Source organism: Pseudophryne corroboree, chromosome 3 (assembly GCF_028390025.1).
Source record: "Pseudophryne corroboree isolate aPseCor3 chromosome 3, aPseCor3.hap2, whole genome shotgun sequence".
In the NCBI taxonomy this organism is placed as follows: domain Eukaryota; kingdom Metazoa; phylum Chordata; class Amphibia; order Anura; family Myobatrachidae; genus Pseudophryne; species Pseudophryne corroboree.
Window position 1 is genome coordinate 13,250,850 of NC_086446.1, and position 17,709 is coordinate 13,268,558.

The 17,709-nt window shown below is 46.8% G+C and overlaps 1 protein-coding gene and 1 long non-coding RNA gene across 2 annotated transcripts in view; one reads left to right on the forward strand and one right to left on the reverse strand.

Annotated features, from left to right (window-relative positions):
* LOC135056945 (uncharacterized) overlaps positions 1-17,709 on the reverse strand; it is a 904,883-nt gene that overhangs the window by 725,079 nt on the left and 162,095 nt on the right. The gene's annotated exons all lie outside the window — the stretch shown is intronic.
* On the forward strand, positions 14,841-17,226 carry LOC135057034 (uncharacterized). Its single transcript, XR_010244117.1, has 3 exons — positions 14,841-14,949; positions 16,400-16,548; positions 17,040-17,226. It is a non-coding gene; the product is annotated as an uncharacterized LOC135057034 (long non-coding RNA).

A 17,709-nucleotide genomic window follows, 5' to 3' on the forward strand; every position in this document is an offset into this window, starting at 1 on the left:
GCTCTCTGCGTTATATAGTGGTCACAGCAACGCTCTCTGCATTATATAGTGGTCACAGCGACGCTCTCTGTATTATATAGTGGTCACAGTGATGCTCTCTGTATTATATAGTGGTCACAGCGACGCTCTCTGCATTATATAGTGGTCACAGTGACGCTCTCTGCATTATATAGTGGTCACAGCGACGCTATCTGCATTATATAGTGGTCACAGCAACGCTCTCTGTATTATATAGTGGTCACAGCGACGCTCTCTGCATTATATAGTGGTCACAGTGACGCTCCCTGCATTATATAGTGGTCACAGCGACGCTCTATGTATTATATAGTAGTCACAGCGACGCTCTATGTATTATATAGTGGTCACAGCAACGCTATCTGCATTATATAGTGGTCACAGCGACACTCCCTGCATTATATAGTGGTCACAGCGACGCTCTCTGCGTTATATAGTGGTCACAGCAACGCTCTCTGCGTTATATAGTGGTCACAGCAACGCTCTCTGCATTATATAGTGGTCACAACGACGCTCTCTGTATTATATAGTGGTCACAGTGATGCTAACTGCATTATATAGTGGTCACAGCGACGCTCTCTGTATTATATAGTGGTCACAGCAACGCTCCCTGCATTATATAGTGGTCACAGCGACGCTCTCTGCATTATATAGTGGTCACAGCGATACTCTCTGTATTATATAGTGGTCACAGTGATGCTCTCTGCATTATATAGTGGTCACAGCGACGCTCTCTGTGTTATATAGTGGTCACAGCGACGCTCTCTGCATTATATAGTGGTCACAGCGACGCTCCCTGCATTATATAGTGGTCACAGCGACGCTCCCTGCATTATATAGTGGTCACAGCGACGCTCTCTGCATTATATAGTGGTCACAGTGACGCTCTCTACGTTATATAGTGGTCACAGCAACGCTCTCTGCATTATATAGTGGTCACAACGACGCTCTCTGTATTATATAGTGGTCACAGTGATGCTCTCTGCATTATATAGTGGTCACAGCGACGCTCTCTGTATTATATAGTGGTCACAGCGACGCTCTCTGCATTATATAGTGGTCACAGCGACGCGCTCTTTATTATATAGCGGTCACAGCGACGCTCTCTGTATTATATAGTGGTCACAGCGACGCTCTCTGCGTTATATAGTGGTCACAGCAACGCTCTCTTCGTTATATAGTGGTCACAGCAAAGCTCTCTGCATTATATAGTGGTCACAACGACGCTCTCTGTATTATATAGTGGTCACAGTGATGCTCTCTGCATTATATAGTGGTCACAGCGACGCTCTCTGTGTTATATAGTGGTCACAGCGACGCTCCCTGCATTATATAGTGGTCACAGCGACGCTCTCTGCATTATATAGTGGTCACAGTGACGCTCTCTGCGTTATATAGTGGTCACAACGACGCTCTCTGCATTATATAGTGGTCACAGTGACGCTCTCTGCATTATATAGTGGTCACAGCAACGCTCTCTGCATTATATAGTGGTCACAACGACGCTCTCTGCATTATATAGTGGTCACAGTGATGCTCTCTGCATTATATAGTGGTCACAGCGACGCTCTCTGTGTTATATAGTGGTCACAGCGACGCTCTATGTATTATATAGTGGTCACAGCTACGCTCTCTGCGTTATATAGTGGTCACAGCAACGCTCTCTGCATTATATAGTGGTCACAGCGACGCTCTCTGTATTATATAGTGGTCACAGTGATGCTCTCTGTATTATATAGTGGTCACAGTGACGCTCTCTGCATTATATAGTGGTCACAGCGACGCTCTCTGCATTATATAGTGGTCACAGCAACGCTCTCTGTATTATATAGTGGTCACAGCGACGCTCTCTGCATTATATAGTGGTCACAGTGACGCTCCCTGCATTATATAGTGGTCACAGCGACGCTCTATGTATTATATAGTAGTCACAGCGACGCTCTATGTATTATATAGTGGTCACAGCAACGCTATCTGCATTATATAGTGGTCACAGCGACACTCCCTGCATTATATAGTGGTCACAGCGACGCTCTCTGCGTTATATAGGGGTCACAGCAACGCTCTCTGCGTTATATAGTGGTCACAGCAAGGCTCTCTGCATTATATAGTGGTCACAACGACGCTCTCTGTATTATATAGTGGTCACAGTGATGCTAACTGCATTATATAGTGGTCACAGCGACGCTCTCTGTATTATATAGTGGTCACAGCAACGCTCCCTGCATTATATAGTGGTCACAGCAACGCTCTCTGCATTATATAGTGGTCACAGCGATACTCTCTGCATTATATAGTGGTCACAGTGACGCTCCCTGCATTATATAGTGGTCACAGCGACGCTCTATGTATTATATAGTGGTCACAGCGACGCTCTATGTATTATTTAGTGGTCACAGCAACGCTATCTGCATTATATAGTGGTCACAGCGACACTCCCTGCATTATATAGTGGTCACAGCGACGCTCTCTGCGTTATATAGTGGTCACAGCAACGCTCTCTGCGTTATATAGTGGTCACAGCAACGTTCTCTGCATTATATAGTGGTCACAACGACGCTCTCTGTATTATATAGTGGTCACAGTGATGCTCTCTGCATTATATAGTGGTCACAGCGACGCTCTCTGTGTTATATCGTGGTCACAGCAACGCTCTCTGTATTATATAGTGGTCACAGCAACGCTCCCTGCATTATATAGTGGTCACAGCGACGCTCTCTGCATTATATAGTGGTCACAGCGATACTCTCTGTATTATATAGTGGTCACAGTGATGCTCTCTGCATTATATAGTGGTCACAGCGATGCTCTCTGTGTTATATAGTGGTAACAGCGACGCTCTCTGCGTTATATAGTGGTCACAGCGACGCTCCCTGCATTATATAGTGGTCACAGCGACGCTCCCTGCATTATATAGTGGTCACAGTGACGCTCTCTACGTTATATAGTGGTCACAGCAACGCTCTCTGCATTATATAGTGGTCAAAACGACGCTCTCTGTATTATATAGTGGTCACAGTGATGCTCTCTGCATTATATAGTGGTCACAGCGACGCTCTCTGCATTATATAGTGGTCACAGTGACGCTCTCTACGTTATATAGTGGTCACAGCAACGCTCTCTGCATTATATAGTGGTCACAACGACGCTCTCTGTATTATATAGTGGTCACAGTGATGCTCTCTGCATTATATAGTGGTCACAGCGACGCTCTCTGTATTATATAGTGGTCACAGCGACGCTCTCTGCATTATATAGTGGTCACAGCGACGCGCTCTTTATTATATAGCGGTCACAGCGACGCTCTCTGTATTATATAGTGGTCACAGCGACGCTCTATGCGTTATATAGTGGTCACAGCAACGCTCTCTGCGTTATATAGTGGTCACAGCAAAGCTCTCTGCATTATATAGTGGTCACAACGACGCTCTCTGTATTATATAGTGGTCACAGTGATGCTCTCTGCATTATATAGTGGTCACAGCGACGCTCTCTGTGTTATATAGTGGTCACAGCAACGCTCCCTGCATTATATAGTGGTCACAGCGACGCTCTCTGCATTATATAGTGGTCACAGTGACGCTCTCTGCGTTATATATTGGTCACAACGACGCTCTCTGCATTATATAGTGGTCACAGTGACGCTCTCTGCGTTATATAGTGGTCACAGCAACGCTCTCTGCATTATATAGTGGTCACAACGACGCTCTCTGCATTATATAGTGGTCTCAGTGATGCTCTCTGCATTATATAGTGGTCACAGCGACGCTCTCTGTGTTATATAGTGGTCACAGCGACGCTCTATGTATTATATAGTGGTCACAGCGACGCTCTCTGCGTTATATAGTGGTCACAGCAACGCTCTCTGCATTATATAGTGGTCACAGCGACGCTCTCTGTATTATATAGTGGTCACAGTGATGCTCTCTGTATTATATAGTGGTCACAGCGACGCTCTCTGCATTATATAGTGGTCACAGTGACGCTCTCTGCATTATATAGTGGTCACAGCGACGCTCTCTGCATTATATAGTGGTCACAGCAACGCTCTCTGTATTATATAGTGGTCACAGCGACGCTCTCTGCATTATATAGTGGTCACAGTGACGCTCCCTGCATTATATAGTGGTCACAGCGACGCTCTATGTATTATATAGTAGTCACAGCGACGCTCTATGTATTATATAGTGGTCACAGCAACGCTATCTGCATTATATAGTGGTCACAGCGACACTCCCTGCATTATATAGTGGTCACAGCGACGCTCTCTGCGTTATATAGTGGTCACAGCAACGCTCTCTGCGTTATATAGTGGTCACAGCAACGCTCTCTGCATTATATAGTGGTCACAACGACGCTCTCTGTATTATATAGTGGTCACAGTGATGCTAACTGCATTATATAGTGGTCACAGCGACGCTCTCTGTATTATATAGTGGTCACAGCAACGCTCCCTGCATTATATAGTGGTCACAGCGACGCTCTCTGCATTATATAGTGGTCACAGCGATACTCTCTGTATTATATAGTGGTCACAGTGATGCTCTCTGCATTATATAGTGGTCACAGCGACGCTCTCTGTGTTATATAGTGGTCACAGCGACGCTCTCTGCGTTATATAGTGGTCACAGCGACGCTCCTTGCATTATATAGTGGTCACAGCGACGCTCCCTGCATTATATAGTGGTCACAGCGACGCTCTCTGCATTATATAGTGGTCACAGTGACGCTCTCTACGTTATATAGTGGTCACAGCAACGCTCTCTGCATTATATAGTGGTCACAACGACGCTCTCTGTATTATATAGTGGTCACAGTGATGCTCTCTGCATTATATAGTGGTCACAGCGACGCTCTCTGTATTATATAGTGGTCACAGCGACGCTCTCTGCATTATATAGTGGTCACAGCGACGCGCTCTTTATTATATAGCGGTCACAGCGACGCTCTCTGTATTATATAGTGGTCACAGCGACGCTCTCTGCGTTATATAGTGGTCACAGCAACGCTCTCTTCGTTATATAGTGGTCACAGCAAAGCTCTCTGCATTATATAGTGGTCACAACGACGCTCTCTGTATTATATAGTGGTCACAGTAATGCTCTCTGCATTATATAGTGGTCACAGCGACGCTCTCTGTGTTATATAGTGGTCACAGCGACGCTCCCTGCATTATATAGTGGTCACAGCGACGCTCTCTGCATTATATAGTGGTCACAGTGACGCTCTCTGCGTTATATAGTGGTCACAACGACGCTCTCTGCATTATATAGTGGTCACAGTGACGCTCTCTGCGTTATATAGTGGTCACAGCAACGCTCTCTGCATTATATAGTGGTCACAACGACGCTCTCTGCATTATATAGTGGTCACAGTGATGCTCTCTGCATTATATAGTGGTCACAGCGACGCTCTCTGTGTTATATAGTGGTCACAGCGACGCTCTATGTATTATATAGTGGTCACAGCGACGCTCTCTGCGTTATATAGTGGTCACAGCAACGCTCTCTGCATTATATAGTGGTCACAGCGACGCTCTCTGTATTATATAGTGGTCACAGTGATGCTCTCTGTATTATATAGTGGTCACAGCGACGCTCTCTGCATTATATAGTGGTCACAGTGACGCTCTCTGCATTATATAGTGGTCACAGCGACGCTCTCTGCATTATATAGTGGTCACAGCAACGCTCTCTGTATTATATAGTGGTCACAGCGACGCTCTCTGCATTATATAGTGGTCACAGTGACGCTCCCTGCATTATATAGTGGTCACAGCGACGCTCTATGTATTATATAGTAGTCACAGCGACGCTCTATGTATTATATAGTGGTCACAGCAACGCTATCTGCATTATATAGTGGTCACAGCGACACTCCCTGCATTATATAGTGGTCACAGCGACGCTCTCTGCGTTATATAGGGGTCACAGCAATGCTCTCTGCGTTATATAGTGGTCACAGCAACGCTCTCTGCATTATATAGTGGTCACAACGACGCTCTCTGTATTATATAGTGGTCACAGTGATGCTAACTGCATTATATAGTGGTCACAGCGACGCTCTCTGTATTATATAGTGGTCACAGCAACGCTCCCTGCATTATATAGTGGTCACAGCAACGCTCTCTGCATTATATAGTGGTCACAGCGATACTCTCTGTATTATATAGTGGTCACAGTGATGCTCTCTGCATTATATAGTGGTCACAGCGACGCTCTCTGTGTTATATAGCGGTCACAGCGACGCTCTCTGCGTTATATAGTGGTCACAGCGACGCTCCCTGCATTATATAGTGGTCACAGCGACGCTCTCTGCATTATATAGTGGTCACAGCGATACTCTCTGCATTATATAGTGGTCACAGTGACGCTCCCTGCATTATATAGTGGTCAGAGCGACGCTCTATGTATTATATAGTGGTCACAGCGACGCTCTCTGCATTATATAGTGGTCACAGCGACGCTCTCTGCATTATATAGTGGTCACAGTGACGCTCTCTGCATTATATAGTGGTCACAGCGACGCTCTCTGTGTTATATAGTGGTCACAGCGACGCTCTCTGCGTTATATAGTGGTCACAGCGACGCTCCCTGCATTATATAGTGGTCACAGCGACGCTCCCTGCATTATATAGTGGTCACAGCGACGCTCTCTGCATTATATAGTGGTCACAGTGACGCTCTCTACGTTATATAGTGGTCACAGCAACGCTCTCTGCATTATATAGTGGTCACAACGACGCTCTCTGTATTATATAGTGGTCACAGTGATGCTCTCTGCATTATATAGTGGTCACAGCGACGCTCTCTGTATTATATAGTGGTCACAGCGACGCTCTCTGCATTATATAGTGGTCACAGCGACGCGCTCTTTATTATATAGCGGTCACAGCGACGCTCTCTGTATTATATAGTGGTCACAGCGACGCTCTCTGCGTTATATAGTGGTCACAGCAACGCTCTCTTCGTTATATAGTGGTCACAGCAAAGCTCTCTGCATTATATAGTGGTCACAACGACGCTCTCTGTATTATATAGTGGTCACAGTAATGCTCTCTGCATTATATAGTGGTCACAGCGACGCTCTCTGTGTTATATAGTGGTCACAGCGACGCTCCCTGCATTATATAGTGGTCACAGCGACGCTCTCTGCATTATATAGTGGTCACAGTGACGCTCTCTGCGTTATATAGTGGTCACAACGACGCTCTCTGCATTATATAGTGGTCACAGTGACGCTCTCTGCGTTATATAGTGGTCACAGCAACGCTCTCTGCATTATATAGTGGTCACAACGACGCTCTCTGCATTATATAGTGGTCACAGTGATGCTCTCTGCATTATATAGTGGTCACAGCGACGCTCTCTGTGTTATATAGTGGTCACAGCGACGCTCTATGTATTATATAGTGGTCACAGCGACGCTCTCTGCGTTATATAGTGGTCACAGCAACGCTCTCTGCATTATATAGTGGTCACAGCGACGCTCTCTGTATTATATAGTGGTCACAGTGATGCTCTCTGTATTATATAGTGGTCACAGCGACGCTCTCTGCATTATATAGTGGTCACAGTGACGCTCTCTGCATTATATAGTGGTCACAGCGACGCTCTCTGCATTATATAGTGGTCACAGCAACGCTCTCTGTATTATATAGTGGTCACAGCGACGCTCTCTGCATTATATAGTGGTCACAGTGACGCTCCCTGCATTATATAGTGGTCACAGCGACGCTCTATGTATTATATAGTAGTCACAGCGACGCTCTATGTATTATATAGTGGTCACAGCAACGCTATCTGCATTATATAGTGGTCACAGCGACACTCCCTGCATTATATAGTGGTCACAGCGACGCTCTCTGCGTTATATAGGGGTCACAGCAACGCTCTCTGCGTTATATAGTGGTCACAGCAACGCTCTCTGCATTATATAGTGGTCACAACGACGCTCTCTGTATTATATAGTGGTCACAGTGATGCTAACTGCATTATATAGTGGTCACAGCGACGCTCTCTGTATTATATAGTGGTCACAGCAACGCTCCCTGCATTATATAGTGGTCACAGCAACGCTCTCTGCATTATATAGTGGTCACAGCGATACTCTCTGTATTATATAGTGGTCACAGTGATGCTCTCTGCATTATATAGTGGTCACAGCGACGCTCTCTGTGTTATATAGCGGTCACAGCGACGCTCTCTGCGTTATATAGTGGTCACAGCGACGCTCCCTGCATTATATAGTGGTCACAGCGACGCTCTCTGCATTATATAGTGGTCACAGCGATACTCTCTGCATTATATAGTGGTCACAGTGACGCTCCCTGCATTATATAGTGGTCAGAGCGACGCTCTATGTATTATATAGTGGTCACAGCGACGCTCTCTGCATTATATAGTGGTCACAGCGACGCTCTCTGCATTATATAGTGGTCACAGTGACGCTCTCTGTGTTATATAGTGGTCACAGCGACGCTCCCTGCATTATATAGTGGTCACAGCGATGCTCTCTGCATTATATAGTGGTCACAGTGACGCTCTCTGCATTATATAGTGGTCACAGTGACGCTCTCTGCGTTATATAGTGTCACAGCAATGCTCTCTGCATTATATAGTGGTCACAACGACGCTCTCTGTATTATATAGTGGTCACAGTGATGCTCTCTGCATTATATAGTGGTCACAGCGACGCTCTCTGTATTATATAGTGGTCACAGCGACGCTCTCTGCAATATATAGTGGTCACAGCGACGCTCTCTGCGTTATATAGTGGTCACAGCAACGCTCTCTGCGTTATATAGTGGTCACAGCAACGCTCTCTGCATTATATAGTGGTCACAACGACGCTCTCTGTATTATATAGTGGTCACAGTGATGCTAACTGCATTATATAGTGGTCACAGCGACGCTCTCTGTATTATATAGTGGTCACAGCAACGCTCCCTGCATTATATAGTGGTCACAGCAACGCTCTCTGCATTATATAGTGGTCACAGCGATACTCTCTGTATTATATAGTGGTCACAGTGATGCTCTCTGCATTATATAGTGGTCACAGCGACGCTCTCTGTGTTATATAGCGGTCACAGCGACGCTCTCTGCGTTATATAGTGGTCACAGCGACGCTCCCTGCATTATATAGTGGTCACAGCGACGCTCTCTGCATTATATAGTGGTCACAGCGATACTCTCTGCATTATATAGTGGTCACAGTGACGCTCCCTGCATTATATAGTGGTCAGAGCGACGCTCTATGTATTATATAGTGGTCACAGCGACGCTCTCTGCATTATATAGTGGTCACAGCGACGCTCTCTGCATTATATAGTGGTCACAGTGACGCTCTCTGCGTTATATAGTGGTCACAGCAACGCTCTCTGCATTATATAGTGGTCACAGTGATGCTCTCTGCATTATATAGTGGTCACAGCGACGCTCTCTGTGTTATATAGTGGTCACAGCGACGCTCCCTGCATTATATAGTGGTCACAGCGACGCTCTCTGCATTATATAGTGGTCACAGTGACGCTCTCTGCATTATATAGTGGTCACAGTGACGCTCTCTGCGTTATATAGTGGTCACAGCAATGCTCTCTGCATTATATAGTGGTCACAACGACGCTCTCTGTATTATATAGTGGTCACAGTGATGCTCTCTGCATTATATAGTGGTCACAGCGATGCTCTCTGCATTATATAGTGGTCACAGCGACGCTCTCTGTATTATATAGTGGTCACAGCGACGCTCTCTGCAATATATAGTGGTCACAGCGACGCGCTCTGCATTATATAGCGGTCACAGCGACGCTCTCTGTATTATATAGTGGTCACAGCGACGCTCTCTGTGTTATATAGTGGTCACAGCGACGCTCCCTGCATTATATAGTGGTCACAGCGACGCTCTCTGCATTATATAGTGGTCACAACGACGCTCTCTGTATTATATATTGGTCACAGTGATGCTCTCTGCATTATATAGTGGTCACAGCGACGCTCTCTGTATTATATAGTGGTCACAGCGACGCTCTCTGCATTATATAGTGGTCACAGCGACGCGCTTTGTATTATATAGCGGTCACAGCGACGCTCTCTGTATTATATAGTGGTCACAGCGACGCTCTCTGCGTTATATAGTGGTCACAGCAACGCTCTCTGCGTTATATAGTGGTCACAGCAACGCTCTCTGCATTATATAGTGGTCACAACGACGCTCTCTGTATTATATAGTGGTCACAGTGATGCTCTCTGCATTATATAGTGGTCACAGCGACGCTCTGTGTTATATAGTGGTCACAGCGACGCTCCCTGCATTATATAGTGGTCACAGTGACGCTCTCTGCATTATATAGTGGTCACAACGACGCTCTCTGTATTATATAGTGGTCACAGTGATGCTCTCTGTATTATATAGTGGTCACAGCGACGCTCTCTGCATTATATATTGGTCACAGTGACGCTCTCTGCGTTATATAGTGGTCACAGCAACGCTCTCTGCATTATATAGTGGTCACAACGACGCTCTCTGCATTATATAGTGGTCACAGTGATGCTCTCTGCATTATATAGTGGTCACAGCGACGCTCTCTGTGTTATATAGTGGTCACAGCGACGCTCTATGTATTATATAGTGGTCACAGCGACGCTCTCTGCGTTATATAGTGGTCACAGCAACGCTCTCTGCATTATATAGTGGTCACAGCGACGCTCTCTGTATTATATAGTGGTCACAGTGATGCTCTCTTTATTATATAGTGGTCACAGCGACGCTCTCTGCATTATATAGTGGTCACAGCGACGCTCTCTGCATTATATAGTGGTCACAGCGACGCTCTCTGCATTATATAGTGGTCACAGCAACGCTCTCTGCATTATATAGTGGTCACAGCGACGCCCTCTGTATTATATAGTGGTCACAGTGATGCTCTCTGTATTATATAGTGGTCACAGCGACGCTCTCTGCATTATATAGTGGTCACAGTGACGCTCTCTGCGTTATATAGTGGTCACAGCAACGCTCTCTGCATTATATAGTGGTCACAATGACGCTCTCTGCATTATATAGTGGTCACAGTGATGCTCTCTGCATTATATAGTGGTCACAGCGACGCTCTCTGTGTTATATAGTGGTCACAGCGACGCTCTATGTATTATATAGTGGTCACAGCGACGCTTTCTGCGTTATATAGTGGTCACAGCAACGCTCTCTGCATTATATAGTGGTCACAGCGACGCTCTCTGTATTATATAGTGGTCACAGTGATGCTAACTGCATTATATAGTGGTCACAGCGACGCTCTCTGCATTATATAGTGGTCACAGCGACGCGCTTTGTATTATATAGCGGTCACAGCGACGCTCTCTGTATTATATAGTGGTCACAGCGACGCTCTCTGCGTTATATAGTGGTCACAGCAACGCTCTCTGCGTTATATAGTGGTCACAGCAACGCTCTCTGCATTATATAGTGGTCACAACGACGCTCTCTGTATTATATAGTGGTCACAGTGATGCTCTCTGCATTATATAGTGGTCACAGCGACGCTCTGTGTTATATAGTGGTCACAGCGACGCTCCCTGCATTATATAGTGGTCACAGTGACGCTCTCTGCATTATATAGTGGTCACAGCGACGCTCTCTGTATTATATAGTGGTCACAGTGATGCTCTCTGTATTATATAGTGGTCACAGCGACGCTCTCTGCATTATATATTGGTCACAGTGACGCTCTCTGCGTTATATAGTGGTCACAGCAACGCTCTCTGCATTATATAGTGGTCACAACGACGCTCTCTGCATTATATAGTGGTCACAGTGATGCTCTCTGCATTATATAGTGGTCACAGCGACGCTCTCTGTGTTATATAGTGGTCACAGCGACGCTCTATGTATTATATAGTGGTCACAGCGACGCTCTCTGCGTTATATAGTGGTCACAGCAACGCTCTCTGCATTATATAGTGGTCACAGCGACGCTCTCTGTATTATATAGTGGTCACAGTGATGCTCTCTGTATTATATAGTGGTCACAGCGACGCTCTCTGCATTATATAGTGGTCACAGCGACGCTCTCTGCATTATATAGTGGTCACAGCGACGCTCTCTGCATTATATAGTGGTCACAGCGACGCTCTCTGCATTATATAGTGGTCACAGCGACGCCCTCTGTATTATATAGTGGTCACAGTGATGCTCTCTTTATTATATAGTGGTCACAGCGACGCTCTCTGCATTATATAGTGGTCACAGTGACGCTCTCTGCGTTATATAGTGGTCACAGCAACGCTCTCTGCATTATATAGTGGTCACAATGACGCTCTCTGCATTATATAGTGGTCACAGTGATGCTCTCTGCATTATATAGTGGTCACAGCGACGCTCTCTGTGTTATATAGTGGTCACAGCGACGCTCTATGTATTATATAGTGGTCACAGCGATGCTCTCTGCGTTATATAGTGGTCACAGCAACGCTCTCTGTGTTATATAGTGGTCACAGCGACGCTCTATGTATTATATAGTGGTCACAGCGATGCTCTCTGCGTTATATAGTGGTCACAGCAACGCTCTCTGCATTATATAGTGGTCACAGCGACGCTCTCTGTATTATATAGTGGTCACAGTGATGCTAACTGCATTATATAGTGGTCACAGCGACGCTCTCTGCATTATATAGTGGTCACAGCGACGCTCTCTGCATTATATAGTGGTCACAGCGACGCTCTCTGCATTATATAGTGGTCACAGCGACGCTCTCTGTATTATATAGTGGTCACAGTGATAATCTCTGTATTATATAGTGGTCACAGCAACGCTCTCTGCATTATATAGTGGTCACAGCGACGCTCTCTGCATTATATAGTGGTCACAGCGACGCTCTCTGCATTATATAGTGGTCACAGCGACGCTCTCTGCATTATATAGTGGTCACAGCGACGCTCTCTGTATTATATAGTGGTCACAGCGACGCTCTCTGTATTATATAGTGGTCACAGCGACGCTCCCTGCATTATATAGTGGTCACAGCGACGCTCTCTGCATTATATAGTGGTCACAGATGGTCTCTGCAGTATCTGGCGGTCATTGCGCTGTGTAAGAAGTGTAAGCGCTCTGTGCGTGCAATGCCAGAGACAGACGTCAGAGAAATCACAGCCGGGACTCGGGAGAGATAAAGACATTGATAAATGCAATGTGCATCATGTGACCCTGTGCCTGCTGACACTGAGGTGAGAGTAAGTATGGGCGCTGCAGCTGCTAAGGTCGGGGTGTGGGGGGAACGTGTCTCTGTGTGTAGCGGGGGGGGGGGGGCTTGTTGGTAGGGGGGCACCCACCATTATCTCCAGGTGCTCTACTACCCCCTATATACACACATATTACATACATACCCTGTGTACAGTGATAATGCAGCACCACAGGCTGCTCCAGCTGCACTACAACAAGGCACCAGAGGCTGCTCCCCCTGTAGTACAGCAACCTGACACCAGAGCTGCTCAGCCTATAGAATAATAATAATAATATCATTACCTGCTGCCAGACACAGCAATGGCTGCTCTCTGCTCCTGCTGCCTTGTGGGAATGATAGAAGGAAAGCTGAGCTCAGACCAGGGGAAAATGGCCGCCACTTCTGACGTCACTACACGACCAGGGAACCTATTGCTACTGCCGGATTGGTCTACAAGAAAATGGCCGCTGGCCTCTGGCACTGAGGACATGTATGGTATAGACCAGTGATTTTCAACCTTTTTCAACTCGCGGCACACTGACATTTTTTTCAGATTCCCAAGGCACACCATTGTCCCCCACGGGGGAAAAAGCACACACATTGGCTCCAACAGAAAAAAAAAACAATTATATTGACTGGCCCCCACAGAAAAAAAAAACCAATCCATTGCTCCCCATAGTAAAACAATTTCATTGGCTAGCCCCCACAGAAAAAACAATCGCATTGCTCCCTATAGAAAAAAAATAACACACATTGGTCCCTACCTGTCATCTGTAGCGGGACCTCATCAGCTGGGGAGGTACAGTCACACTCGCTCTGCAGAGCATTGAGCAGTGTGTGGGGGGCATGCTGGCTGGTGGGGGGACGGGCATGCAGGCGTGCTGGCTGGCTTGCAGGACTGCAACACAGCATGTGTGGCCTATAATGTCACGCTGCTGCGTCTCTATAGGTCACGGCTGCGGCATGCCTGAGCCGCCGGACACGGCTGCGGCATGCCTGAGCCGCCGTGACACAGTAACCCTGGAACCCACTTGTACACAGTGTGTGACTAGTGTGATGTCAGGTGGTGACAGAGCCCAGCCGCCGCCAAGGTGACCATGCTGAATGGAAGCCGTGTGGATCCCCGGCCGGCCTGGAATGCAGGAAGCTGTCAAGTGGTGGTGCGGCCGCCTGTGTGTGTTGCACAATGCAAGCCCTTCCTGTCATCTCAGGCAGCACTTGACTCCTGTGTCAGGCCAGGACTGCTGCAGAACACGCTGCTCCGTCTCCATAGGTAACGGCCGTGGCGTGAATGAGCCGCCCTAAGAGAGCCCAGCGCTACCCGGCAGTTCTGTTGAACTGAAGGCAGCTCTGACTCCGCTGACTCCACGGCACACTTGACAACCGCTGGCGGCACACTAGTGTGCCGCGGCACAGCGGTTGAAAAACGCTGGTATAGACATTACAGAGGGCGGGTGCTATGGTCGGGGTGTAGGAGGGGAGGGGTCAGTGTCCAGGAAGCAGCCTGTGCCAATCATGCCTTACTTCCGCCTGTGCGTTCCACCATACTTCCGGTCTTTGCGTTCCACACACAGGAATTTAGTTTTCATTGCTGCAGCCACCCAGTGTCCGTCCGGTTGAGGTAGATGCTAGAATCAAGTGGTGCTAAGGGACCTTTTCCGTCTAGGGGAGGAGTTACGACATAAGGGGGAGGAGTGTCCGTCGTGATCAGGTAATGGCGTCTTACTATACAGGGGGAGCAGCCTGTGGTGTCCTGTTAGTATTGTTATACAGGGGGAGCGACCTGTAGTATCCTGTTACTATTCTTATACAGGAGGAGCAGCCTGTAATGTCCTGTTATAATTGTTATGCAGGGGGAGCAGCCTGTGGTGTCCTGTTCGTATTATTATACAGGAGGAGCAGCCTGTGGTGTCCTGTTAATATTATACAGGGGTGAGCAGCCTGTGGTGTCCTGTTCGTATTATTATACAGGAGGAGCAGCATGTGGTGTCCTGTTTGTATTATTATACAGGATGAGCAGCGTGTGGTGTGCTGTTAATATTATTATACAGGGGAGCAGCCTGTGGTGTCCTGTTTGTATTATTATACAGGATGAGCAGCGTGTGGTGTGCTGTTAATATTATTATACAGGGGAGCAGCCTGTGGTGTCCTGTTTGTATTATTATACAGGATGAGCAGCGTGTGGTGTGCTGTTAATATTATTATACAGGGGAGCAGCCTGTGTTGTCTTGTTAGTATTATTATACAGGGGAGCAGCCTGTGTTGTATTGTTAGTATTATTATACAGGAGGAGCAGCCTGTGGTGTCCTGTCACTATAGCAGCAGAGTAATAATAACAGTAATGAGTGGTCACCCTCCGCTGTACACCCAGATTTCCTGCTTTACTTCCCCTGTCCCCACATCTACACCCCTTCTGCTCTCCTGTGTAATTACCCCTGGTTATGAATCAAAGGGTCGCCCTCGATAAGGACAATGGGTTGACCGCTATTGGTCGACATGTGGAAAAGACGGACGCGGGACAGGTCAACACGTGAAAAGGTCGGCATACATTAAAATGTGTTTGGTGTCATTTTCTCCGTAACATCATCAGGACCCCAATTATTGCACCGCGTCCCCTTGTATTGCGCGCTGCGCTTCCCAGGTTACTATTCGCAGTCATAGTCCACGTGGATCGGAAAGTATGAAAAAGATAAAAATAAACTATAAAAATGTGAAGTCGAACTTTTCCGGTGTCAACCTTTTTCCCATGTCGACCAATAGTGGTCGCCCTATTGACTGCCACCCTACCATCCGGATCCCCTCTCCCCTCACCTCCCCCCTATCTGTCTGACCTGGGTACAGTCACAAATCCTCTCGGGTTCTGGAATAAATATAATACAAAATCCCAACATCCCTAATTCATGTGTCTATAACTGATTCCTGTGCAGCAACTGGCACCAAGTACGTGTCTGGGAGGAATAAGACCCCGGCCATGGGAGGAGCATTGGGGTAACATTATACAGTACAGCGCTGTGTGACTCTGATGAGCTTTATGGGGCACAGGAACCTCTGACAGACGCTGACCAGGGATCTCTGGCTGTGGGGGCGTGGTCACGGAGTGTCATGTATCTTTGTTACATGTTTTCTATGTCGTGTGTTATATCTATTACATTTATTCCCAGACTCTCCAGCTGTGAGGAACCAGAGTCTTTATTACACGTCACACGTTCTGTATTCTCATCTATCACAAAGCATGGACATGGACGGAAGTCACAGGACTGAGAGGATAATAAATATCACCCTGGAGATCATCTACCTGCTGACTGGAGAGGTGATGGGATCTGGGAATGTCACAGTGACATCATTTATACCTATAGTAATAATACAGGGACATGACTGGGGAGGTGAGACGATCTGGAAGTGTCACAGTGACATCATTTATACCTATAGTAATAATACAGGGACATGACTGGAGAGGTGATGGGATCTGGGAGTGTCACAGTGACATCATTTATACCTATAGTAATAATACAGGGACATGACTGGGGAGGTGAGGGGATCTGGGAGTGTCACAGTGACCTCACTTATATCTATAGTAATAATACAGGGACATGACTAAGTAGGTGAGGGGATTTGGGAACATCACACTGACATCACTTATATCTATAGTAATAATACAGGGACATGACTGGGGAGGTGAGGGGATCTGGGAGCGTCACAGTTACATCATATATCTATTATAATAATACAGGGACATGACTGGGACAGTAAGGAGATCTTGGAGTATATGTATTCATAGTTGGTGTCTTCCCCAATACACAGGATTACACAGTAGTGAGGAAGACATTCGGTGAGTATGAGACACCCAGCAGCCGTCTCCGCATATCAGGAGGACTGAGCAGGACCCAGAGCCCCATCACGGTGCCTCAACCTCACTCACTGATACATGAGAGACACAATGACCAGAAAATCCTGGAACTCACCAACAAGATCATTCAGCTGCTGACTGGAGAGGTGACTGCTGGGAATGGGGCATTATACAGTAACACCAGGGGATGTGTCTGGGTGATGACTGGAGAGGTGACTGCTGAGAATGGGACATTATACAGTAACACCAGGGGACGTGTCTGGGTGATGACTGGAGAGGTGAATGCTGGGAATGGGACATTGTACAGTAACATCGGGGAATGTGTCTGGGTGATGACTGGAGAGGTGACTGCTGGGAATGGGACATTATACAGTAACACCAGGAGATGTGTCTGGGTGATGACTGGAGAGGTGACTGCTGGGAATGGGACATTATACAGTAACACCAGGGGATGTGTCTGGGTGATGACTGGATAGGTGACTGCTGGGAATGGGACATTATACAGTAACACCAGGGGATGTGTCTGGGTGATGACTGGAGAGGTGACTGCTGGGGATTTGGCATTATACAGTAACACCAGGGGATGTGTCTGGGTGATGACTGTAGAGGTGACTGCTGGGAATG